The sequence below is a fragment of the Pan troglodytes genome, chromosome 14 (genome assembly GCF_028858775.2).
Source record: "Pan troglodytes isolate AG18354 chromosome 14, NHGRI_mPanTro3-v2.0_pri, whole genome shotgun sequence".
In the NCBI taxonomy this organism is placed as follows: domain Eukaryota; kingdom Metazoa; phylum Chordata; class Mammalia; order Primates; family Hominidae; genus Pan; species Pan troglodytes.
Genome location: NC_072412.2, coordinates 53706036 through 53733210, shown reverse-complemented (window position 1 = coordinate 53733210; position 27175 = coordinate 53706036). Strand labels below are relative to the sequence as shown.

The 27175-nt window shown below is 40.9% G+C and overlaps 1 protein-coding gene across 5 annotated transcripts in view; it reads left to right on the top strand.

The window, feature by feature from the left end:
- MED4 (mediator complex subunit 4) overlaps positions 1-27175 on the top strand; it is a 180155-nt gene that overhangs the window by 98817 nt on the left and 54163 nt on the right. For 3 of the 5 annotated variants that reach the window (XM_054664926.2, XM_063792527.1, XM_063792528.1), the window contains one exon: positions 4126-4278. The gene's annotated coding sequence lies outside the window, so the exon portion shown is untranslated. Of the gene's footprint in view, positions 1-4125; positions 4279-25252; positions 25314-27175 lie in introns of all 5 variants that reach the window. The other 2 variants (XM_063792522.1, XM_063792525.1) reach the window with 1 other exon arrangement.

Below are 27175 nucleotides of genomic sequence, written 5' to 3'. Positions count from 1 at the left end.
CTAATTTTAAAAAGCTAACAAATACCATAACTATCACAGAACCTTGAAAAATAACATAATATTTTTACTAATTAACTCTGACACACATTTATAAAGCTTTTTTCTCTATCTTTTTTTGCGGTGCAGACTTGGATTATGTCCTTATGTGACCACAGTTTTGTAACATCATTTTAAAGACAGAAAGCAGAAAGCGAATTCAGTCTTCTCTTTAGCATGGTTGATTGAAATTCTTTTTTTTTATTATTGACAGCTGTGATGCATTAAGCATTCAGTTTCACACAGACATGCTTGCTATGTCTAGTGCTGCTATAGGTTTGTACCCTACAACCCGGAAATTCTAAGAAATTCTATTTCATGTGATTCCCATTTTTAAAAAAAGACTATGAATATATGGTGCGTTTTTTAATTGCTGCATCATCAGGTACATTCCTGATAGATTAAAACACCCATTTTGACCAGGCATCTGTAATAATGAAACATTCTGCTCGTTATTTTACATGGCTAGTATTAAAATAATTTTCCACAGACTGGCTTCTGGCTCCATGTATTTCAAGCCTTGTTTCTTTTCTACTACCTACATAATTCTGGTATCAAGCGTTATAAGACATGTTTATGTTGCAATACGACCTCTGGTTCTGCATCTTCTAGTTAGAGTGGCAGGTGGTTAGCACAGTGGGTGGTAGAAGTATTTCTGGAAACCATTCCTACACCAGGACACCTAGCAATAACCTGGCTATACATGTGGAGATTGCACAAGACATAAATTCATCCTAATAAACCCAAACCTTAATGAATCTCCAAGTCAATTTCCCTTTAGCTAGATCCCAAAAGTTCCTGGTGCCACTCCATTGCCACACTTCACAAAGGAAAGTATGATGGAGGAGATGTCCAAGTAGAAAGAGAGCAGTGGTCTTAACCAATTGTAACTAAAATCCCTCAATTGGCAAAGATTCCAAAAACATATAATATATTGAAAAATCATTAGGGCTCCTCCCAGAGCCTCGAAAAGGGGTTGTGCAAGTGAGGGTCCCTGAAGCTTATGCTTTGTTAGTTTCAGGATAAATCATCCTTTAGCTGCATGGATTTGTGATTTTGATAGATATTGCTGAATTGTCCTCCACAGAGGTTGTACCAATTTACCCTCCCACTCATAATGCAGTCTTCCCTTCCCGAGGTCTTGACTACAGAGTATGTACGAAATTCGTAGATTTTTGGCAATCTGATGCATGGGGCACAACAACTTAGTACAATTATATCCTGTGTTTCTCTAATTATGACTTTAGTTGAGCATCTGCTTTTAGGTTTAAGAGCCTTACATGCTTCCTTTTCTGTGAACTCTCAATTCATTTTCTCGGCCCTTTTTCTATTGTTTATCAGTCCTTTCCTTATTGATTGCTAGGAACTCTTCATATATTGGTAGATTGTTATTTTATCTTGATATGGGTGGCAAACCTTTTTTGTTTGTTGTTAATCTTTTAATTGTTCTTATTATGTGCATATGTTTTGTTTTTCTTTGCTTTTACTAAAGATTTTAATTATTCTATTAACTTTACTAACTTTATCATTTTAATTTGTAAGCTCTTGATTTTTAGAAATAGTAGAAAGCCCTTCCCCACTTTAAGATGATAAATAAATTCTTCCATATCTAGTATAAAAATTATTTCATTTTTTATATTTGAATCTTTGGTCTATGTGGTATGGAAAGTTTTTAAAAGTTGATGTGAAGATGCTAGGGTCTTCAGAAGATGAAATTCTGGATACTAATCAAAGGAAGAGAACTGTTCCTAAAACTTACCTTAAAAAAGCTGTACTTCTAATTAAAGCTTAAATGTTAATATATTTTCTTCATTGAGCTAGTATTTATTGGATACCTGTTATGTGCTGAATCATTACATTTCCCTGTGTTGAAAAATATAAGACTGGGAATGAAAGAGTTCCAGATAAAGACTAGTCTATTATCAAAAATAGAAATGATAAATAAATGTAGCCAGAAATAAAAATTCTTCATGTTTCCCAGACATCTTAATATTTATAGCACTACAGATAGTTCTGTTCTTTTTTCACGGTTGGTGCCACATGCTTCCTGTGGAGGAACTCATCCTTCTGTGGAGACAAGCAACCTTTCTTTGTAGTGCAGGTACTTTTTTTTCCAAGTAAAGATCAAATGCTCCTCTCAGCTGGAAACACCTACTCTCCATTCAGTTTCAAACGGTTTCTCACTCTTGCATTCCAGACATGTCCAAACTAAACCCTGGTCAGAAAAAGACCTAGCACTGATATCCAACACAACTTATCTTTCACTCTGGAATTAGATCAGAAAAATATGCTTAATGGGGAGCTGCAGGACAAAGGATACAAAATAGCAGATATGAAGGATGAACAAATCTAAAGATGGAATGTACAACATGAGAACTATATTTAATAATTTTTGCTAAAAAAGTAGATTTTAGGTACTCTTGCCACACACACACAAAAAGTATAACTGAGATGATGGATAGGTTAATTTGCTAACTATACTAACCTTTTCACTCTATATGTATATCAAGACATTATGTAAACCTTAAATGTATACAATAAAAACTTATATGCTTATTATTTATGTACGATTACAATTTAATAAGTATGTAACAATTTTACATTAATACTTATTCAAGATTCATCATTAACAAAGCTAGTCTTTATTCTTCTGTGGTGTTAAAGATGAATCCCAATCGGTCCTCTGGTTCTTCCTTTGGTACGCTCTTTGAGCAAATTTAGGGAACTACAACCAACTTATTGCTGAGGAAAAGTGCCATCTCTGAAGCGTAATCAGAAACAATGAACTGAAGTAATATGAAAATTGAAAGGTGTCTTTGAGATTGCTTGGTGCAACCCTTTCATTTTAAAGATAAGGCAGCAGAGGCCCAGACAACTTTCAGCTTAATGACATGTTACCTATATTTATCTCAAGTTATCATGCCATGAATAAAAGAGCTACTCAGCCCTCTTTATTAATTTTATTTGATTACTTCATGTAGTTAGTATGTTAGTTTTGCTTATTCTTAAGAAAAGTGTAAGTGTAAAAAAGTAGGGGAAAAATCACCCTAAATCTCTCTGCCTAGTTATATTCACTGTTAAAAGGCAGCAGGACCATCACAAAGCTTTGTTGTCAGTCAGTACCAGATAGAACCCCATCAGCTCTACCACTGATTGGCTGTGTGATCATGGTCTAGTTACTTAAACTTTCTGAGCTTCAGTTTCTTTATATGTAAAAGAGAGATGACAATATTCATCTCATTGTGAAGATTAAAGTATATCACACAGGTAAAGCATTCAGGTCAGTGATTGGCACTGTTGTATTTAATTCATGTTAGCAATTATTAGTATTACAGTTGTGATAATACTCTATAAATTTTTGTATCATGCTTTTTTCACTTATTATATATATTTTCCCAGTTTACCAATGAATCTTTATTAATGTACATTTTTATGTCATGAACATCTTTTTTTTTATTTGATATGGAGCCTCGCTCTGTCGCCCAGGCTGGAGTGCAGTCATACAATCTCAGCTCACTGCAACCTCTGTCTCCTGGGCTCAAGCAATTCCTCTGCCTCAGCCTCCCGAGTAGCTGGGACTACAGACGCCTGCTATCACGCCCAGCTAATTTTTGTATTTTTTGGTAGAGACGGGGTTTCACCATGTTGACCAGGCTGGTCTCGAACTCCTGACCTCAGGTGACCTGCCCTCCTCGGCCTCCCAAAGTGCTGGTATTACAGGCATGAGCCACTGCGCCTGGCCCATGGACATCTTTATAGAGCAAAAAAAGATTATTTTCTACTCTAAACCCAAGGTTACATATACGCTTTCCCCAATAAGCTGAATCAGCAGCTCTCAACAAAGGAAAAAGGAAACAAGGCTTAATTCAGAAGAACTATTTTGAAATAAACAACTGGATTTACAAGGGTGGGCATGAACATGCTTTGATGCATGCATTTAGAGAGTAAAGGATATAGAATAATTGATGGCTATCCTGGCAGATCAAAGCATCTCAAGAGCATTGCAGGCTGTGGAGTTAAACCGTTTGCACTTTTCCTGCATTTAGTGTGTGTATTTTGTGAGCATACTAATAATTTGTCCTTACACAGGACCTTTCATCTAGGGAGGAGCTGAAAGCCCTTTGAAGATGTTAATAAGAAAGAGACCTGCTAATTAAGATTGCTTAAAAATAAAAACTCGTCTTCCAGTATGTTTACATGATTGCTGGGAAGGTTCTGACTCAAAGAGATTTGCTATCACAGGTGAGTTGTTTCATATGTTTTCTTTCAAAATCATACTGTTAGATTCCATGTACTGATAAAATGGCTTTCTCTAGACAGTCACACCAGATATAACAATACTAATTCAACAATTTATGGCATACTTGATTTGGAGATCAGACATTTACCCAGGACATTTTGGGACAGAGCAAGGAGCGGTGCCATGTTGAATATTTGTAATGAGTTTTAAGATTATCAGACAAAGCTGTAGACTAAACTCAGTGAAACAAGTTTAGAAGAAGACAAAGCAAGAGCCGAGCACAGTGGCATGTGCCTGTCATCTTACAGGAGGCTGAGGCAGGGATCGCTTGAGCCCAGGAGTTTGAGACTAGCCTGGGCAACATAGTGAGACCTCCATCTCAAAAAAAAGAAAAAAGAAGGACAAATCATTCCCAGATCTTTATGAAATTATTTTTAGAGGAAATTCAAATAGCAAAAATTGTAGAGCTCCTTGCCTCAGTGCATGGTGAACAGGATGACTTTGTTAAGAGTACAAGCTTCCACTTCAACTGCCCCACATCAAACAGACTAAAGCAAATCCCTACAGAGATGAAGTCAATTCAGTGAAATCTTCCCTAATTCCAACTGTCAGAATTGGTAGCACCTTCCTTTCTACTCCCTGGGCAGATATGTTATAATTAATCCAACTATTTAGTATGTAAATCATTTTTCTTACATTATATATATATATATATATATATATATATATTTTTTTTTTTTTTGAGACTGGTCTTGCTCTGTTGCCCAGGCTGGAGTGCAGTGGCTCAATCTCGGCTCACTGCAACCTCTGTCTCCTGGGTTCAAGTGATTCTCCTGCCTCAGCCTCCCAAGTAGCTGGGATTACAGGCACGTGTCACAACGCCCAGCTAATTTTTGTATTTTTAGTAGAGACAGGGTTTTGCCATGTTGGCCAGGCTGGGGTCAAACTCCTGATCAAGTGATCTGCCTGCCTTGGCCTCCCAAAGTGCTGGGATTACAGGCGTTAGCCACTGCACCTTGCAATGTCAATTTTTTTATAGTTCTCCCACACAAAAGAGTAAACTCCAAGATGGCAGGAAACATATTTTATTCATCCTAATATCCTGTAGAGGGCTTAGCACAATGTCTGATCCTTAACACAACACACCCATTAATAACCACATCTTTTAATTAAGAATTTTATTATAGCATTCTTGTAATAGAAAAAGAAATTGGGACTAGCACAAATGTTCGTCAGTAGGGCACTGGCTTAGTAAAGTTATGGACCATCCATACAATGGAATATTGTGTCACTATAAGAAAGAATGGATCCGATTTGGAAAAGTCGGCTTTATTAAATTGAAATGAAGTTTCATTTCAATTAAATAAAAAACTTACACAAAAGAATATATATCATATATAATATATTATATGATATATATTATATATCATATGATATATATTTTATATCATATGATATATATTTTATATATATATCTTTTTGGCAAAAACCAAACCAAACCAAATGGGTGATTAATAGATGCATAGAATGAATAGATGGAGAGCCAGACAGATAGACTGATCCATTTTGCAGAAATAATTCATGGGAAAAAGGAAACCCCGAAAAATATAAGCAAATTCTCAACTGTGAGTATTTCTGGTAAGTGGGGCTGAGGAGAGTGGGCTGGTCATGAGAGGACAGTCCTTTGATTTTTACTTTAGCCTCTGTATTGTTGGTTTTAGCAATGAGCAAGTATTACTTTTGGGCATTAAAAGGGGAAATAATGTATTGACTCAAAGTTTGAATTTGTTGAACTTGCTTCAGTTGAGCAGGTGACCTAATATCCCATATTTCTTAGCTTCACAGCCTTTCTCCCTGACAGAGCTTCTGGCACTAAGCTGACAGAGGGGACAAAGTCTTCCTTTTTCAAGAGTAAGCATTTGGCTGGGTTCAGACGGACTCCCTTGGGCATCTCCCTGGGGCACCTCTCCAAGGCCTTGCTTTCTAAACTTGGTTATCCTAATGGGCTGGGACAGATTCCCTGGCTGACTCTGGAAGCTGTCAAAATCTCTCTGGTAATTTTCCTAGGCTTTTCTGGTCTTTAATGAGGCATCAACCTTTTTCAGTTGTAAATCAGCTTAGATCAAAATTCAAGCAGGAGACTTTTCTACCCCTCAGACCCTTTCGATGTTTGCTTTCTAACTGCTGAGTTCTTGCTTACTTGAAACTCCTGCTTCCCGGGGATAATCAGAAATAGCTACCTGCACTAACTTCTTAAGTCATCATTCTCCTGTTTTGATCAGCAGGAGGGGTGTAATCTGTTTTCGACAGTTCATGTAGATTGGCTTGCTGCCAGCATGATTCTCTCAACTGAAGGAAAACTCAATAGTCACTAAAATGGAAGGGCAAGAGGGAATTTGTGTGAATGATGTAAGTTAATCCCATTTCCTGGGATCTGGCCTGGCCCATTTTTAGTGGGGCTGGTTTAGGGTTAGTTTGTGATTACATAAACTCATCACCGGAAGAGGAAAGAACACCCCCTGGTGGTAAAATTATATCTCTGCACCACATCCCCTAAATTTCAACTCCCAGCCAAGTTACCTACTTACACTTGTACCAGGGTACACAGGAGCATTCTTGGTCACAGAAGTCTGTATAAAGAAACTAACTCAGTTTTATTCCTGCATGACATACAGAGAAACAAGCATTAGAATTTCCAATATTCCTATTATGCTTTTTTGTTCAGAATTACTGTGTTATACATTACACATATTAAAATCCTTAGCTTTATCATTTTATTATGGAAAAAAAATCCCCATTACTACACAAACTCTATAGCCCTAGTTTTGTGCATGACATTATTAATGATGTTGTTATTGTTATGCTTATTTCAGGCCCATTTCATTTTTTCAAATGTGTCTGTTCTGTGAAATGCTCACAATATAAAATATGTGGCTGGGTGCGGTGGCTCACGCCTGTAATCCCAGCACATTGGGAGGTCGAGGCGGGTGGATCATGAGGTCAGGAGTTCGAGACCAGCCTGGCCAACATGGCGAAGCCCCGTCTCTACTAAAAATATAAAAATTAGCCGGGCATGGTGGAGGGAGCCTGTAATCCCAGCTACTTGGGAGGCTGAGGCAGGAGAACAGCTTGAACCCAGGAGACAGAGGTTGCAGTGAGCCGACATCGTGCCATTGCACTCCAGCCTGGGTGACAAGAGCAAGACTCAGTCTCAAAAAAAAAAAAAAGTTATGTATATTTTTGATGCTCCTAATGTACTACTTCGTTCTTCTACATGCTACAATATCCAAAATGTATTCATAGTCATACAGTCCAGTCTTCTTTTTCGTCTATTTGCACACATTCTCAGGGTTGAGTTGATTTCAAAGAACATTATCAAAACAGATGCTCCAGCGCTGTAATTAGCAGGCCTCGTGTGGAATGTTCCGCATAAGTCAGAGTTCCTGTGGATCCTGGACATTTGCCTTCCTGAGGCTCTGCCTTTGACTTTCCTTTTGGAATAATGCCATAAAGGTCACTGTTTCCAGTTCAGAATATTCCCTTTCGTTTCTGTTTGTGAGAACTATGTTTAAGTTTTTTCCCTTCACCAGTTGTCCTAATGGGCCTGGCATTGCTTCTGAAGTGGAGAGAGTTTAATAAACCCAGGACTCCTGCTTAGTCCCTGGGCATTTTTGCCTGCTCCTCGGCTTGTTATAGGAGAGTGGAATGTCCTTGGAGAGGCCGAGGCACTGGAATTTGAAGTGAAAGAAAATAAAGAGGGCTCTGTTCATGACTTAAAACGTTATTTTCTTCTTGTCAAGATGCTTACTGGCCACCTGGTAGGGTGACCCACCTTTCTGGTTTGCCTGAGGGGTTGCCTAGGACTTTCAGTGTTAAACCCAAGATAGAAGGCCTTGGGAGGATTGCTCAAGGCTAGGTGTTCAAGACCAGCCTGGGCAAAACATAGCAACACCTTGTCTCTACAAAAAAACAAACAAACAAACAAACAAAAAAAACAAACACAAAAAAACAAACACAAGAAAATCCCAAGTGAAGCAGACCACGTAAAGCACACCAATGGGGCTCGCACTGTGTGAACCAGTTCCTTGCTCTTCTCATTCTCTTCAGTTAGTTCTTCATCTCTCTACCCATATCTGCCAGGTGCTCTTTCTTTTCTTTTCTTTTCTTTTTTTTTTTTTTTTTGAGATGGAGTCTCACTCTGTCACCCAGGCTGGAGTGCAGTGGCATGGTCTCAGCTCACTGCAACATCTGCCTCCCGGGTTCAAGCAATTCTCCTGCCTCAGCCTCCTGAGTAGCTGGGATTACAGGCGCCTGATACCACACCCCACTAATTTTTTGTATTTTTAGTAGACATGGGGTTTCACTGTGTTGGCCAGGCTGGTCTTGAACTCCTGACTTCGTGATCCACCTGCCTCGGCCTCCCAAATCGCTGGGATTACAGGCATGAGCCACGGTGCCTAGCCCACGTGCTGTTTCTTATGCCTCCTAACAAAATCCATGATGTTTGAAAATGATTACACATTAGGGATTTACTACATTTCAAAAGTAACAAAGGAAAACTTTTTTTTTTTTATGGGTGTGTGTGTGTGTGTTTGTGAGTGATGGAATCTCGCTCTGTCACCCAGGCTGGAGTAAAGTGGTGTGATCTTGGCTCACTGCAACCTCTGCCTCTCAGGTTCAAGTGATTCTCCTGTCTCAGCCTCCCGAGTAGCTGGGATTACAGGTGCCCACCACTATGCCTGGCTAATTTTTTGTACTTTTGGTAGAGATGGGGTTTCATCATGTTGGCCAGGCTGGTCTTGAACTCCTGACCTCTTGTGATCCACCCACCTCGGCCTCCCAAAATGCTGGGATTACAGGCCTGAGCATTCGCGCCTGGCCCAACTTCTTCATTTGAGTTTACAAATCACACAAACATGAACTTGACAATGGCGCACCTAAACCACTATACTATAATAACTTGTCATTGTTTGTAGGCGTATGTAGTGAAGGTTGACTATTCCGTGTAAGGTCCAGTGGTGGGGAGAGGAGCTGAGTGGACAAGCAGATAAATGCCACCACACTTGCCAAGTGAGTGCTGTAGGAGGCCCAAGAACAGAGAGATTACTGTGGGCTGGGACAACTGGGAGAGGCTTAATACAGGCAGTGGGATGTGGAGAAGGCTGCAGAGGAATCAGAAGAAAGGTGGGCTTCAGTGAGAAGAGACACTATTCCAAGCAGAGGAAACAGCTGCCTGCAGGACCAGGAATGCCTGAATAGAAGCTGCAGTGGCTGGTTTCCCTGAAGCTAAATTTTCAAATGCGTGATCAGTTTGAAGAGGGTGTGTGTAGGACAATTTCTGTATTTCTGTATTGTTGTTTCTGCATTTATTACAGGCAAAAATAAACACAACCTTACCAAACGGGAGCATTTTTTTCTCCTCCTGGCTCTTTGCCACCTTTTGTAGTGTTAGGCCTGGTCTCCCTAAAGAATTATCCGACTGTTTCAGTAAATATTTGGGGTGCAAAGAACTGGAGTATTGTCAAAACTTTTTGTGCCAACCCCGCCCTTCCTTCCATTGAGTCCAGTGCAGGGTGGGGCAGCCCTTGTAGTTCGAGTGAGGAAGCCTTCCTTCAGCTCCATGTAAACAAGCGCTGGCATGCTCAGAGCACCAGCCCTGGCACTCATGTTCTCAGCAAATGCAATGCACGTTTCTATGTGAAATGCAATTTTCAATGACTACTGGCTTCCTTACACTTCACATCTCAATAATAGGCCTTCAAAGACCTTATCATAGATTGGACATAGCAAAATATCATAGCACGATTTCACCTAAATAGCCTTTTCCTTACATGAATTCTGCTGTTTTTTAGAGAAAGGAACCTCTTTCAATCCAGTCAAAGACAGGGTGAAGATGTGCCTTGTAAACCAGATACCCACTGTTACAAATGGCACCAAGGAAGAGAGAGTAAAAATAGAAAGTGCCTCTAGGGAGGTTTGAGAGAAGGGACACCAGGAAGGTTCGTATAATTCCACACCAGCTTTTTACCTGAAAATTCCTTCCACATAAAGATGAAGCTTTCAGATACTCTTGGAAGATTATGTCTTGCCTTACACACCAAGAGTCTACATCAATATTTTCTCTTTGGTGAGGAATAGAGGGGCCTCTGGTGCTTAAAGAGAAGAGACCACAGATATGAGAAAACACTGCCAAAAAAGGAGACTCAGGATCTGAAAACCAAATCTCTTATATCCAAATTTTGCTAAAACTCACCATAGCTTTTATTTGAAATTGTGTGCATCATGGCAGCACTCTGAAAATCTGTCTTTTGTTTTCCTTGTTTTGTATTCGTGGTTCCTTCATACTGTACGGTGTTGACCACCTACTGCTTTCAGTTAGTTATTCAGTTTCCCTCCCCCTCTCTCAAACTCTTTTTTTATAAACTATTTTCATCTACCCTATTTCTGATCCTGAACATCCACCTTGGTTCCTACTGGCCGTGTTTATTTATTAGCTCACAAAACTTGCTTCCTTTCTCAGGTCTGAGGAAGCCTGACGACAGGATAGGATAGGATAGGATTCTGTGATGGAGAAGACATGAATTCAAGGATAAATTATTGAGTTGAATAACTGCATCTGTTCAAAATAGTGTGATCACCCTTCTGCTTTTAGTGTGTTTGTTTTGTTTGAAGTCATAGGTGGCGTATTCTTATGCTTAAACACATGGGAGGGAAAATCCATTAGACAATGGGAGTGTGGACTAATTAGACACATTTTTCCTTTTTAAAAAACTGGCTTTATCCTTATGTGTCCACTGGTCCTTAATCATAGCTACAGCTGAGACTGCTTCTCTCCCTCTTCCCTTTGTCTCAGGCATCCTTTCTTCCACATCTCTTTGTAAATCATTACTTTTTTTTTTTTTCCCAGGCTGGAGTTCAGTGGCACAATTTTGGCTCACTGCAACCTCTGCCTCCCGAGTTCAAGTGATTCTCCTGCCTCAGTCTCCTGAATAGCTGGGATTACGGGCACATGCCACCATGCCCAGCTAATTTTTGTATTTTTAGTAGAGATGGGGTTTCACCATGTTGGTCAAGCTGGTCTCGAACTCCTGACCTTGTGATCCACCCGCCTCGACCTCCCAAAGTGCTGGGATTATGGGCGTGAGCCACCGGGCCCGGCCAAATCATTACTTTTTAAAGAAACTTTGCAATTGGTTCTGCCCTTGATGGTGTCAATTAGGACACTATCATTTGAATTAAATGCTAAGGTATATTTGCTATTAGGTTAAAAGTTTCCTTGGAGTGAGACCAGTTCTTTTCATGTTTTTTTGATAAGCAGTTACTTTCAAAGTCCTGGCCTGAAGATCCTTATTTTGAATTAGGAATTCTTATCTCTGGATAATTTGAACAGTCCCAGACAATATGGGCATCTCCCAAGTCTACCACACAGTCGTCCTCTGTTGGAGCAACACAGTGTAAGTCTAGCAAGGAATTCAGCCGCAGTGGACCGAGTGCTGTTGTCCTAAAGGGCGATCAGGCAGCTGAACCAAGACATGTAAAGAAGCTGCTAGGAGAATATTCTACCACTTCTGTCAATTTAAGTAGCACTGCCAAGTCATAGTGTTCTCTGAAAGTTCAGTTAGTCCTGGTTTATGGCCCAGAGCACTTAGCATAGATCAGCCCATTAGCCCTCCCTGCATTCCTCTGAGTCAGGGAGCTGACAAGTGGAAATAACCCAGTTTCCAAATGTGGACTCAGAGGTGCAGAGGGTTTAAACAACTGCCACAGGATCACTAATTCAGGCAGTTGAGCGGTGCACATGTAAGACCAAGAATGTATCAAAAGGGTCCATAAGACTGAGCATAGTAACCATTCCAGCACCAATGTTCCTTTAAGTAGCAGATACTCAATGCTGTGCACCATAAAACACCTCTTCTCCTTATCCCTAATACTCAGAAGTGAACAGGCTGACTTTTGGCGACATTGTCTATGTAGGGAAGTTTGTCTCCTGGGTCATTTTTTCTCTGAGACAATTTTCTTTCACTCTGTGGCCAAAAGTGTGGACTCTTGGGCTAGAAATGCCAGAAATCAACTCTTGGCCATTCTGCTATGTCCTTGGGCAAGTTACCAAACCTCTCCATGACTTTGTTTCCTTATCTGTAAAATGAGATTAGTAATAGTACCTACCTCAGGCAGGGTGCTGTGAAATTGAAAGAGTTAATTCACGTAAAGCACTTGGAACAGAGCCTGGCACATAAATACTCAATAACCGTGAGCTGTTTCTTTTCTTATCATTTAATATGCTTCCTTTCCTTCTCTGGAAAACCACCTCATCCCAGGGCCTCCCATTCTCTTACTTCCTCTTCCTATCAAAATAGCCAATGATCCACTATCGGCCGTTAACATTTAGTGAGCAAAGTTTCATATCACCTCTGCCAGCTGATTTGCTTGTGGTCAATCTTTGTTTCTAATTGCGTAATGAAAAACTTTATTCCCTGTTTAAGGAATTTCAGGTACCACAGATGTTTTGAGGGGATGAGGGAAAGTGGGAGATGAAAGCAACAAAAAATTCAGTTACCCTTGAAGGTATTCGAAAGAAACCTGCTTAAGGTTCGTCTTCTGCAAAAGCACAGGTCTACCCACCTGACCAGAACTGCCCACCCCCTGCCTTTTTAAAATTGCCCTTCTCGATTCCTATCCTGTTCCTTCCTGGCTCAACAGGAACAATGTTCCTTTTACTCACTCTTAGCATCTGGTCTTTTTTCCTCTCACTCTCAACCAAGACCTCCCTCCAATCAACAGAAGCATGGGGTCTATTTTCATGAATCCTCTGCCCTCCTGGCAACTTTTGACCTAGGTTGTCCTCACTGCAACCTTGCTTTTTTATGATCCTGTCGTGTGGACCAAAAGTGAGAAGATCGGAGCAGTAAAAGTATAATTTTCATGTATGAAAGTAACACCAGCTACATATGTAATTGCTTACCAATTATGTCTCTTTGCCTATCAGTGTCATAATAGAGTGTGATTAAATATATAAAATATTCACTTTATTAGTCTTTACTTGGAAAAAGCTAAACTCACATATGCTTAGCCTTTTTAATGAGTGACTCTTGTAGCATTACCATTTGATCATAGCGTGGGTCATTGTGTCCTGCCTCCAGGTGCATGTAATTAAATACATGAAACTCAACTCTCAACCCTAAGTGAGCTATGTGGGAGGGTAGATAGGATAGAAAGAATTCAAAGGCCTGAGATTACTTTCTCCCAGGGCCTGTTCCTAAACTGTACCACCCAGAGGTAATATTTTTAAACTACAAGGCTTAAAAGGCAGCGATTCTCAGATGTAACTTCCAGTCATCCATGAATGACAATCTACCTTTTAAAGACTTTTTATTTCTTTATTTTTTAACAGAAATAGAGATCATAGCTCATATCACCGTTTTAAATGTCATAAATAACTTGGTTCATCAGAAACACCAGGCAGTTTTTCTTATAGCTTGGGGAAAGCTTGAGGTGGTTGTTGACCTCTTAGTCTTTGTTTTCTGACTAGCTCATTACTCTTTTTAAATGTTCTTTATTAAAGCCCCATTATTTACATTTTTATATGAAGAAATGTTATATTTTAATAAATAAATTTTTATTCATTACCTCACCAACATTATATTATATGTTTTAACGCTCCTTTGTTTACTCATAGTACCCTCCAAAATAACAGGTTTTATTTCTTCTAAGTTAGTGTCTCCTGTTAACTGTTTTCCTTGGCAGTGTCAATCATATACCCTTCAAAAAAGACCAGGATCATGTCTGTTTGCCTAGTCACCAAGATGTTAGAAGGAATTCTCTCAGTGGAGCCAGCTTTATACGTTGCCAGTGGTTATTTTAGCATGAGTGGGCCAGATGTAAAAGACTCAACCTCACTATAATCACCATAGGATATATAGCTTTATTTTTTAGCCCAGTAATGGAGTGGTTTCCAAACTGTGTTCCATAAAAACTTCAGGGGTTTGACAAGAAATCTTTGAATATCTGGCCGGGCACGGTGGCTCACACCTGTAATCCCAGCACTTTGGGAGGCCGAGGCGGGCAGATCACTTGAGGTCAGGAGTTCGAGACCAGCCTGGCCAACATGGCAAACCCCTGTCTCTATTAAAAATACAAAACTTAGCTGGACATGGTGGCACACACCTGTAATCCCAGCTACTTGGGAGGCTGAGGCAGGAGAATTGCTTGAACCTCGGAGGCAGAGGTTGCAGTAAGCTGAGATCACACCACTGCTCTCCAGTCTGGGTGACAGTGAGACTCTGTCTCAAAACAAAAACCAAAAACAGACTGGGTGTGGTGGCTCACATCTGTAATCTCAGCACTTTGGGAGGCTGAGACGGGCAGATCACGAGGTCAGCAGTTCAAGACCAGCCTGGAAAACATGGCGAAACCCCATCTCTAGTAAAAATACAAAAATTAGCCAGGCGTGGTGGCGGGCTCCTGTAGTCCCAGGTACTCAGGAGGCTGAGGCAGTAGAATTGCTTGAACCCAGGAGGTGGAGGTGGCAGTGAGCTGAGATCGTGCCATTGCACTCCAGCCTGGGTGACAAGAACAAGACCCTGTCTCAAAAACAAAAAACAAAAAACAAAAAACAAAAACAAGAAATCCTTGAGTATCTTAGGGGAAAAAAATGTATCACAATGTATATTTTTGGTTGGTGTCCCAGTTCCTCTGCACCAATCACCACCTCGTGACAAACTACTACTCTACTCGCAATTACATAGGAAATTTGTGAATGCTTGGCCAAATGTATGATTCAAATTTAATAACTCAAATCTTATTTTGTATGTATGCTATATTTATTGAGTTCTTATATATCAGCACTTAATTGGATTAATTGAATTAGTCCTCTTAACAATTCTATGAGGTGGGTGCTCTAATTATCTTCTTTCACAGATGAGGAAGCAGAGACTTAGAGAGGTGAGGAAACTTGCTCAAGGTCTCAGAACAGAAGGAATTTAGTCATGATTGTAACCCAGGCATTTGGCTCCAAAACCCATGCTTTTAAACACCATGCTCTGCTACCTGTGAGAGGCAACTGCAGGGGAATAACATTCTACGAAATGAAGCATTCCTTTTATACAGTAAGCTTGGCCCGTCTTCTCCAACATACCCCACCTTGACAAATGTATAAATTATAAGCTTGGATTTTTAGGTGTCCATGTTAATCATGTACTGGGGAGGGGGGCACCCTGCAGATGAACCCTGGGGCTGTTTTCCATGCAGCTAGTTGAAAGCCTGCCTATATCCCCAAGCTTCACTTGCTAGTAGAATGGCAATGACTTCTTCTCTGATGACCAGTCCTGTGGCACAACCTCCTCCCAAAGGCCCTTGGGTCAGCATTGCTCAGGGAGGGGAAGTGCGGTCCCTCAACTCTCCCCTGGCACCACCCACCCCTCGCCAGTTTTTTCAGCTCCTGGCTGCTTGGGAGACCAATGAGCTATCCCTGGAGGTTGCCCTCACCTCATTGCCTACAGGTTTGCAGAAACCTTCACTAGGGGCAGTTTCTGTGTGTCTCGGAGAGGTTGATGGATTGCTGTTCTCTTATTATTCAATCATATCAGTCTCTAGCTTGAGATTTCCTGGGAGCAAAAGAGTTTATACTGCTGGTGCCTTATTGCTGCTGACCCTACCAAATCTCTAGCTACAAAATGCAGTCCCCTGGAGCTCACTGAGGTCTGCAAACAAGCTCTTGCTGACTGCACTCCCAAAGGTCCTTCACTCCTCACTCCCCCATAGTCCATCCCTTATGGGAAGTAGTTATTCTGGGACTGTTGTCATGACGACTGTTCTGTGGCCCAAGAAACCCATAACTCTGTCTCCCTCAGGCACATGGAGCCCTTGCCTCTCAGGGTTTCTACTCCATGGACAGGAATAAGGTAGACAGGCCTTCTGTCCTTCTCAGTAAGTCTTGGAGCTCTTACTTGTTCTTCAGTCCCACAAAGATAACCTTGTTTACCCAGTAGCAGTTTTCTCTACTGGAGGTACAGACCAGACTCTTGGGAGGATGGATCAGAAGAAGCAGTGGCAAAAATTGATCCAAGTTTCCTTCTTCCCAATGATTCTAGGATTATATGCCCTTTTAGTGACTCTTCCGGGCCCAAGTCAATCTCATCTATCTTGTCCACCCTTCACTTGAGCACCATTTTCTTTATTGTTGTGATGGTTTTTCTTTAATGGCAGGAATCCAGGAGTCATCCATCTATCCATCCATCCAACCAACCAACCATTTATCCATTCATCCATTCATTCAACCATCCATCCATCCAACCATCCATCCATTCATCCATCAATCCCTCTGTACATTGATCCACTCACTTTGTATAAAGCATTTACTGAGCCCTTCCTGTTAGTGGCTTTTTAAGCATTTGGACTTACAGTGATTAATAATACACAGTCTCTGCACTTGAAGAGCTTATAGTCTATTGGAAAAGACTGAAAAATAAGTAGGTAATTACAGTATCACATATTGTTATAAGAAATGTATACCATTTCCAAGCACTGAGGGAGGCACCTGCAAATGACCTTGACTTTCCACGTCTCTCTTTGAGGGTAAGGCATATCCTATTCCATTATGATTACTGACCAACCTCCATAGACTCTTCAGGGTCTGGGCTAAAGTTCAGTTTGTAAAAGGGAAGTGGAAAATGCTGCACCCTTTGCTAATGAACCAACCCACTTCAGAAGCAAAGGTAATATATCAGTGATACTGGGAGAAAACATGTTTTGTAGCTTAAGTCAGCTTTTCTTCCTTTCCTTTTTAAAATGAACTACTTAGAGCACTGGCAAATGTTAATATCCGAAGTATCAGGGTCCTTATCTGGTCAATTCTTCAAACTACAAATTAACTTTCCAGGGTTCAGTGGGTATGTTGTAATGTTCACAGTTAAAAGTGCTTCAGAAAAACAATTATTTTGTCACGCACCTCAACTCTGAACATGTTGATGAAGCAAACTATCTTGGAGTTCTTTCTTGATATTCTAGACCCAGTGGGACATTCATGTTTCTGATGAGTCTTAACTTGGATCACCCCTGCTGCTTCATGGCAACCTCTGCAGACTTCCCAGAATAATTTTGACTGACACTTGCTCTATTTTCCCCAGGTCAACATTTTGCCCTTCATCCTACTATTTCAAAAACAGGTCATTGGGCCAGGCGCAGTGGCTTATGCCTGTAATCCCAGCACTTTGGGAGGCCAAGGCAGGCAGATCACCTGAGGTCAAAAGTTTGAGACCAGCCTGGCCAACGCGGTGAAACCCCGTCTCTACTAAAAATACAAAAAATTAGCCGGGCATGGTGGCAGGTGCCTGTGATCCTGGCTACGCGGGAGGCCGAGGCAGGAGAATCGCTTGAACCCAGGAGGCGGAGGTTGCAGTGAGCAGAGATTGTGCCATTGCACTCCAGCCTGGGCAACAAGAGTGAAACTCTGTCTCAAAAAAAAAAATAAGAAAATCATTAAATTAAAAGTCTTTTCATTCTTGGATCCCCAATTTAGTCAATTCTTCCCCTGTGCAAGACACCCTGATATTTACAACAAACACTCTGAGTGTCTTCGCCATTGTTGGCCTGACCCAGTAATGGCTCCAACATTCAACATCCATCTTTTTCCAGCTGAAAAAGCTTCTTGGATAGAAAACTAATACAATCAGCATCTGATAGAGTGTAGAAACTATGCTAAGCATTTTTCACTTACACTATTTCATGTAATTCTCAAAATAACTTTATGAACTGGGTAGAACAGTACCTGTCACATAGGAGATGTGCCAGGAGATGCTCATAAGATATTTGTTGAATCAATGAAAAAATTACAATCCCCATTTTACAGACTAGAAAACTGCAGGTGAAAGAGGTCATGCCATTTACTTGAGACTCCTCAGTGGCCAAAGCAGGTCTGTTTCTTTGTTCATGTCCTCTATATTACCTGCCTTTAGAGCAGTAAAAGTTAAGTTCACTCTTCAAGAAAGCTTACGTTGCATCATCATTTGACACTGAAAGGATTTTCTAAGTCATTGCAATCAACACTTACTAAGCCCCCTTAAATAATCGAAGTCCTTTAATCCTCAAACGTGAAAGCAAAAGGCAAGGCTGTTTTTGTCTATATTGGATAAAAGTCTCTCCTGAATCTCATCTGCCTTGGATATCAATTATCCAAAGAAGTATAGAGACACTCTTGGGAAAATTTGCCAGGTATCATCTTTTTCACTAGGAGTGTAAAAAAAATCACAGAGTAAAATTAATTTTAATGACTTTAATTTATGTAAGAGCTCAGGAAGTAACTATCTTACTGACATAATCTTTGCCACATCACCCTTTGTCTGCCTTGCTGAGTTTGAACTCCTTTCCAGGTTGCAGCCCCACCCTGCGTCCCACTCCCAACCCTCCACCCACCCAGTGTGCCCCTGGGTCCTGATTCACACCCCCTGCCCCCAACACATGAAGCTTATTCTTGGCTGTAAGCCATTCTTTGGAAACTCTCCCAGCACCTGAAAGATGGCTATGCCTCCCAACGATTTGACCTTTTAAATCAAAGCTCCTCTTCTTGTGCCACCCACAGTCCTATCTCCTTGTCTGGAATTAACTATTGCATTAGTGGACATTTGTTATATAGACCTTAGCTTTATCTTCCTACCTTGATTGGACATTTGTTGCCCTCATCATAAGCATACAGCTAAACATGTGTATATGTTCAGAAACATGTTTCTTAATTATTCCCAGGCAAATCCTGGGTGTAAGAGGTGGGTAGTGTAAAGTCCTATTAAGTACTCTTTCGTTGAACCCAGGAGGCGGAGGTTGCAGTGAGCTGAGATCGTGCCTCTGTACTCCAGCCTGGGCAACAAGAGCGAGACTCCATCTCAAAAAAAAAAAAAAAAAAAGAGACAGAGTCTCACTCTGTCGCCAAGGCTAAAGTGTAGTGGTGCAATCATAACTCATGGCAGCTTCGAACTCCTGGGCTCGAGCAATTCTCCTGCTTCAGCCTCCCGAGTAGCTAGGACTACAGGCATGTTCCACCACCCTTTGCTAATTAAAACAAAATTTTTTTTTTTTTCCAGATACTGGATTTTGCTATGTTGCCTAGGCTGGCCTTGAACTCCTGGCCTCAGTAGATTCCCTATTAAGTACTTTTGATTGGCTGTTCCCACCAGGAGCACCTGGTCTCTATCAGGCACCAAATAAAAGGAACCCTGACACTCTCACCTTTCATGGCCTTAGCTATGAATTTCTTCTGCAAAAAAAGGAGAGTCGTAATGGTAATAGCAATTTGCAGTTTTCTTTCTCTCTATAAACTGGACTACAGGCTATGTTCTTCAAGTGCCATGAGCCCAAAGCTGAATTCTCCATTTCCCTCAAAACCTATTCCTTCTTTTATATTATTCACCTAAGCTAGTGACACTGCCTCCAGTCTCCATCATCTAATCTAACCATTTAACTCCTCCCCCACCGCCTCAGACACACTCCCTGTCCTCCCAAGTCAATCAGCCAATTCTTATTTTATCTACTAAATATTTCTCAAATTTTCTGTTCCTTTTTATTCCCCACTGTTTAAGTCAGACCCACATTATTACTTTCTTGGATTGTTGTAACATATCCACTGATTTCCTTCCTCTTGTCTTTCCTCATTCCCCTTTAACCTAGTCACCATGTGGTTCTGTCACTCCCTTGCTTAAAAATCTTTCAGTGACTTATAAAACCAAGTCTAAGATTTTGATCTTGGAGATAAAAAATGCCGTTCATGACATAGCTTCTCTTTATTATTTATTTATTTTTAGTTTCTTGTAGAGATGAGGTCTTGCTATGTTGCCCAGGCTGGTCTCAAATCCCTGGCCTCAAGCAATCCTCCTGCTTCAGCTTACCAAAGTGCTGGAACTATAGGCATGAGCCACCATGCCCAGCCTCATGGCTTATTTTTAACATTCCAGGCTTTTATTCTGCTATTTCCTACCTCTCACTTTTTCTGGTATTCCAACTCCTCCCAAATACAGTAGTCCCCTTTTAGACAGTTTCACTTTCCACAGTTTCAGTTACCAGCAGTCAGTTGAGGTCTGAACACATTAAACAGAAAATTCCAGAAAAAAAAATATGTAAACTTGAATTGCATGTCATTCTGAGTATCATAATGAAATCTTGCACCTTCCCACTCCATCCTGCCTGGGATGTGAATCTTCCGTTTGTCCTGGGGATCCATGCTGTATACACTACCCACCTGTGAGTCACTTGGTAGACATCTCTGTTATCAGATCAAAAAAACATAGTCTATAGAGGGTTTGGTACTATCAGACATCTACTAGGGGTCTTGGAACATATCCCTCATGGATAAAGGGGGCCTACTGTACACCTAAAATTTTGCACTTACTGAAATCCCCTGCATAACTATGACTCATCCTTTATATCTGAGCTTAGATGTCATATTTTGAACCTCCAGGTTGATCTAAATGCTCTTTGTAAACCCATAGAACCTGTGCTCACCTGTCTTCTCACTTACCACAGTATATTAATAAATAAGTATGAGGACATTAGACTAAGGTGGTTTTAAAGGCTTGTGTTCGTGCATTAGCAGACAGAAACCTAATTCAGACTCATTTCCTCAAACACCTCCCCCCAGCCTCCCTGCCTCGGGGCCTTTGTACTTGCTGTTCGCTCTACCTGGACCTCTTCCCTCAGTGGTCACACAGTTATGTTCTCCTTTTCATCTCTTAGCTCTTTTTTTTTTTTCTTTTGAGACAGAGTCTCACTCTCTTGCATGGGCTGGAGTGCAGTGGTGCTATCTCGGCTCACTGCAACCTCCGTCTCCTGGGTTCAAGCGATTCTCCTACTTCAGCCTCCCGAGTAGCTGGGACTACGGGGGCACACCACCATGCCCAGCTAATTTTTTTGTATTTTTAGTAGAGATGGGGTTTCACCATGTTGGCCAGGCTGGTCTTGAATTCCTGATCTCAGGTGATCCACCCATCTCTGCCTCCCAAAGTGCTGGGATTATAGGCGTGAGCCATTGCGCCCAGCCCCATTTCTTGGTTCTTAGCCATAGCATCACCCTCCTCAAAGACGCCTTCTCTGGCCCCGCTGTGTAATGTGGTTCCCACCTCTTCATAACACTTATCATAAACTAAAATTATCTGGTAAATTTACTTGTTAACACTCTGCCCCACCTCCAACAGAAAGTAAGCTTTAGGAGGGCAGGGAATTGTTTGACTGGTCCTCCTGTATCACCAGAATTTAAAACAATTCTTAGAAACATAGTTGCTCAATAAATATACAGAATGAATGAATGAATAAATGAACAGAAAGTCTTGTGCTCAGAGTTGAACACAAGGTTTCTATCTGAACTCTCTTCAGTTTTCTGCCATTATAGTTTCCTAAGAAAAATGCAAAAAGGAGACAGTTCAGCCAAGTGTACACCAACTGTCCTGATAGAGGCTGCTGCATAGTCTGTTCTCCCCTGCAGACTCCTCCAGGATCCCTGATTCTCCCTCCCCCTTACTTCAACCTCTGACATTGACATTGACTGACAGCCAGTCCCTGCAGTCTTCCTTTCTCCCTGTTTCCTGGGGCCACCCTGAACTTACCCAGGTTTCTGCAGGGGTGTAAACCAAATAGAAACTGTGAGTATACTAAGTATTATGTGGAATAAGAAACAGGATTTATTAGAGTTTTGTAATCCCTGGACATCTCCCTACCTTGTTTTCCTTGGTAATAGACGTGGGCCAGGCTCTTCAATTGTGTTGGGCATGTAAAGTCTATTAACCAACACCTTAGGATGCCAACAAGTCAACAGGGGACATTTTTGCAAACAGATTTAAATATGCATCTGTCAGGTGGTCACTTGCCACATGACGTTTGTGTTCTATAATTCCACCACTTCACATCTAAATCTGGTATTAAGGGCTCTGTGGGTTTGATGTCTAAGGACTTAAAGAAGAACCACTGACACTTCTAAAATCAAATTATCTAAACTGCCTTTGAAATTGTAAGGCCTTTGTTGAGGAATGTCAACAAAGTGGTCCTGCCAGAATCTGAGAAATACCTTTGAGGCACTTTGCACAGCATACTGGCCAGGCAGGAGCATTGTATACAGCAGATCTTGGAAATGGATTGCCTGGTTATACTGAAAATGAAGCATTATGCATTTTTCTAGTTGAGAAGAGATAAAAGCCTGTATCAGATGGAGTGAAATGTTCCCAATGTTTGGCAAGGGCTTTCCAGTGAAAATAAAAGGTCGAAACAAAGAGCAGAGCATGCAGTTTCAGATCTCCTAGGAGAAAGAATTTGGTGTTTGTAATTAGAAATTTTATATCAGGTGTTAGATTCACAAAGTGGGCAGGCAACTTTCTGGAAAGCTAACTGCTGAGACAGGGAGTCACTGTGTTCACCACTGGACTGGGGCTGGCTGAAAGGAATAACTTATGGGGAGGATTGAGGAGCAGACCTGGCTGAAGCCCAGCATGTCGAAGAGCAACGTGTTATCCAAGAAGAGGCAAAGGCCAAGCCACAGAGAATCTGAAAGGACAAAGAAGCCACTGTTCTGCCCTGACAAGTGCCAAGAAACCTCCTTTAACCTCTTTGCTTTTACTCAAAGATTTAACGGTAAACTCATCCTTATGGCTTTTAATGGTTATATATATATATAAATAAATATATATACACACACACACACATATATATATACATATATTCTGGCCAGGGTCAGAATCAGATAACATGAGTTTGGATGTATTTGAAAGTAAATGGAAAGTAATGATACTGTAGTTACCAAGAAGGCTAAACGAGCTGGGAATTTGGTGGTTTCGAGTTGGATTCGATTCTTCATTTCCTGCCACTTCGATGTTAATCTCTGTGCCATTGTAGGGGAGATACAGTGACTCATTTGCACACAGGGTCATGTAGTACTTTCTGAATTGTGATAAACATTCAGAGACAGGGTACGACCATCAGAGGCAAATTTTGCCAATTAAACAATATTATGTAGATCATAAAGTGTTTTTCTAAATTAAATCAAATCAGTAAGTATTTATCAAGCAGGTACTTATGTGAGAGGCTAACACACAAAAACAAACAGGATTTGAAATGCAAAGAAATGAAAAACAAGGTGGAAAATGGGAATTATAGTTGATCTTTTCTGAATTGTTTCCACAGACTCAGAGACAGGAAGTGAACTAACTTACTAACAGCCAGAAAGGAAAATTTTTTCTGGGAAATCTCTCTTTATAGAGCCAAAACAAATATTTTGATCTGGGAGAAAACAAAAGTTTAAGTGAATGTAAAACTGACCTTCACATTCAGATACTAGATAAGTCAAAGAACTTCAATTAAATACTGGGGACTTACTCTGTGGTAGGTACTGCTTATAGGAAGTTGAAAAGATATGGTGTCATTTATGAAGACATTTAAACATATATTATTCTGTGCAAAACAGGTACTATTCTGTGCCAAAAAATTTCCTTTGTCCTCAAAACTTCTTTGTTGTTGTTATTTAGGAATGTTAGAAGGATAAGAAAGTTAAGAGTTATTGTTATCTGAAGTTTATGACTTTGGCAAAATCTATCAGAGACTCTTTGTCCATCAAATGAAGAAATGTGGACTGGGTGATGATATCATTAGGTGGTTTTGTTTTGGTTAATTGGCTGTACCTCAGCACCATTGATGTTTTTTTACTGGCTGCTGAGAGTAGTCAGCCTCCACCTTGAGTCCTTGAATCCCAGAAGGTTCTTAAAAGTATCAATGCTATTGGGACTAACTGAAATATCAAATATCTTTGCTGTGAACTGGAATTATATCAACTTCACCACCAAGTGCTAGATGAGTAAAGTGGGAAAGGACATTTACTGTATATGTCATTTACTCACTTCTTTAGCTACCCTAAATTCTATCCTTAAATCAGATTAGGCCACCAGAAGACTGTATGCTTGAACCACATTAAATTAGCCTCTCACCAAATGACCTTTGCTGGCCGCAGAGGCTCTGAGAAGCAAGGTTTCCCCAAAAAGAAGGTGAGACAAATAAAATTCTGGATATGATGGAACTTCTGGAAGACAAATGAAAAATTATTGTAAGAGGTTACAAGAAGAAAAAGAAATAGAAACTACTGGAAGAACTAAAAGCTGTATAGGAAGGAAATTATCACCATAATACCCTACTTGGCTCTGCCCTGAGCAGCAATTACATAGTTACTATACTGAAAACATTGTTGAATATCTAAATAGAATTTAGTGGTAATGGATCTGAAAAACACAAAGATTTTTTCAAATAAATTTTTTATTTTAGAATAGTTTTACCAGCCTAGGCAACATGGTGAAACCCTGTCTCTACAAAAAATACAAAAAAATTAGCTGGGAATGGTGGCGCATGACTGTAGTCCTAGCTACTTGGGGAGGCTGAGGTGGGAGGATCACTTGAGCCAGGGAGGTCAAGGCTACAGTGAGCTGAGAAAAAATTCTGCACTCCATCCTGGGAAAAAATTGTGAAGATAGTAAAGAGTTTCCATCTACCTCATACTAGTTTTCCCTATTATTAACTTCTTACAATAATTAAGTACATCTGTTACAATTAACAAACCAATACTGGGCCAGGCACGGTGTGGCTCACACCTGTAATCCCAGCACTTTGGGAGACCGAGGTGGGTGGATCACCTGAGGTCAGGAGTTCAAGACCAGACTGGCCAACATGGCGAAACCTTGTCTCTACTAGAAATACAAAAATTAGCTGGGTGTGATGGTGGGCATCTGTAATCCCAGATATTTGGGAGGCTGAGGCAGGAGAATTGCTTGAACCTGGGAGGTTGCAGTGAGCCAAGATCATGCCACTGCATTCCAGCCTGAGCAACAGAGTGAGACTGTCTCAAAAAAAAAAAAAAAAAGAAAAGAAAAAGAAAAGAAACCAATACTGATACATTATTATTAACTAAAGTCAATACTTTTTCCCAGAGTTTTTTAGTTCTTACTTAATGTTGCTTTTCTGTTTCAGGATCTCATTCAGGACACCACATTACCATTAGTCACAGTGTCTCCTCTGGCTCCTCTTGGCTGTGAGTTTCTCAGAGCGTCCTTGTTTTTAATGGCCTTGAATATTTTGAAGAGTATGGGTCAGGTGTTTTGTAGAAAGCCCTTCACTTGGGATTTATCTGATGGAGTTAGAGTTTGGAGGAAAACCCCAGAGGTAAAGTGCCATTTCCATCACATCCTGTCAAGAGTGCTGGTGTTAGTCAGTTAGGGCTGCCATGGCAATATACCACAGACTGTGTGTTTTAAACAACAGAAATTTGTTATGAAGCCTGGAAATATAAAATCCGCAGGGTCGGTTTATTCTGAGGCCTCTCTCCTTGTCGCGCAGATGGCTGCCTTCTCATTGTGTTCTCACATGGCTCTTTCTCCATGCACCCACCTTCCTAGGGCTTCTCTCCCTGTGTCCTAATCTCCTCTTCTTTTAAGAACACCAGACAGCTTGAATAGGGACTGTAACAGCCTCACTTTAACTTATTACCTACTGAAAGTCCCTGTCTCCAGATACAGTCCCATTCTTTGGTCCTGGGACTTAGGGCTTCAACATGTGAATTTGGGCAGGAGGGGGACACAATTCAGCCTGTAACAGGTACTATCAACTGACTTCTCGCCGTTGTCCTTGATCATGTGGCTGAAGTAGTGTTTGTCAGGCTCCTCCTCTGTAAGTTACTCCCTCACCCCCGATCTCTGATACAGTTTTTAGTTTTATTTATTTATTTATTTATTTATTTATTTATTTATTTTGAGATGGAGTCTTGTTCTGTCACCCAGGCTGGAGTACAATGGTGCAATCTCGGCTCACTGCAACCTCCACCTCCCAGGTTCAAGCGGTTCCCTGCCTCAGCCTCTGAGTAGCTGGGATTACAGGCGCCCACCACCACACCCAGCTAAATTTTGTATTTTTAGTAGAGACGGGGTTTTGCCATGTTAGCCAGGCTGGCCTCGAACTCCTGACCTCAGGTGACCCACCTGCCTTGGCCACCCAAAGTGCTGTGATTACAGGCATGAGCCATTGCACCCGGCCTCTGATATAGTTTAGATATTCATCCCCTCTAAATCTCTTGTGGAAACTTGATCCTCAGTGTTGGAGGCGGAGCCTCAGAGAAGGTGTTTGGATCATGTGGCAGATCCCTCATGAAGTTCTTGGTGGCATCCTCCTGGTAATGAGTGAGTTCCAGGTCTATTAGGTACCTCAAGATGTGATTGTAAAAAACGGCCTGGCACCTCCTCCTCTCTCTCTTGCTTCCTCCTCCCTCACTGTGTGGCACACTTGCTCCCCTTTCTCCTTTTGCCATGATTGGAAGCTCCCTGAAGCCCTTACCAGAAGCAGATGCTTGGCTGAGTATAGTGGTTCATGCCTATAATCCCAGCACTTTGAGAGGTGAAGGCAGGGGGATCAAGACCAGCCTGGGCAATATAGCAAGACCCTATCTCTGCTATTTAAATATTTTTAAAACTTAAAAAAAAAAAAAGATGTTCTTGCCATGTTTTTTTGTACAGCCTGCAGAACTGTGAGCCAAATAAATGACTTCTCTTTTAATTACCCAGGTTGAAGGAATCCTTTATAGCAATGCAAATAAACTATAAAGGATTCCTTGAACCTGGGTAATTAAAAGCAAAGAGATACATGTATGTATACCAATCAGCATATAGAAACATATCCATAAATATTTCTATTTGTAACCCTGTGTACCTATGTTAAGCTATATAAGAGTTCATACTGATCTAATCCAGTACCACATGGATCATTCTAGCCTTCTCCCCTTCTCTGCAACTTTTTCCTCCCTTCTTTCAGGGGATGAAACATTCATAATACAGTTAGATTCTTTTTTCACATTCTGCACTCCATACTGGGATCATCAAACTTCCTAAATAATTGTTTTAATTT